The following is a 250-nucleotide window of genomic DNA, read 5'->3' on the forward strand; positions in this document are numbered from 1 at the left end:
GATAAGAGTCGCCGAGATAAGGAGCATCACGAAAGCAGTTGAGAAGACACAGGAAGCCGTATCGAGGAGCACTATCACCCCCTCCACGTGGACAGCGCACCTGCCCCGCCTTATCCTGACCGCCGACGCCCCTTTGGAAGTGCGGCTCAGATACCTCACTCGAGGAGGTCAAAGAGCCGGCTGATTTTACTACGTCTGTTCCACTTAGATCGCAATTGGTGTGGGAGAGTCTGCTTTTGGGTATTTTTTT

The 250-nt window shown here is 53.6% G+C and overlaps 1 protein-coding gene across 1 annotated transcript in view; it reads left to right on the forward strand.

The window, feature by feature from the left end:
- LOC119593825 (ninjurin-1-like) overlaps positions 1-250 on the forward strand; it is a gene marked incomplete at its 3' end in the record, with an annotated part of 9,950 nt that overhangs the window by 7,723 nt on the left and 1,977 nt on the right.

This window comes from Penaeus monodon, chromosome 32 (assembly GCF_015228065.2).
Source record: "Penaeus monodon isolate SGIC_2016 chromosome 32, NSTDA_Pmon_1, whole genome shotgun sequence".
Taxonomy (NCBI): Eukaryota; Metazoa; Arthropoda; class Malacostraca; order Decapoda; family Penaeidae; genus Penaeus; species Penaeus monodon.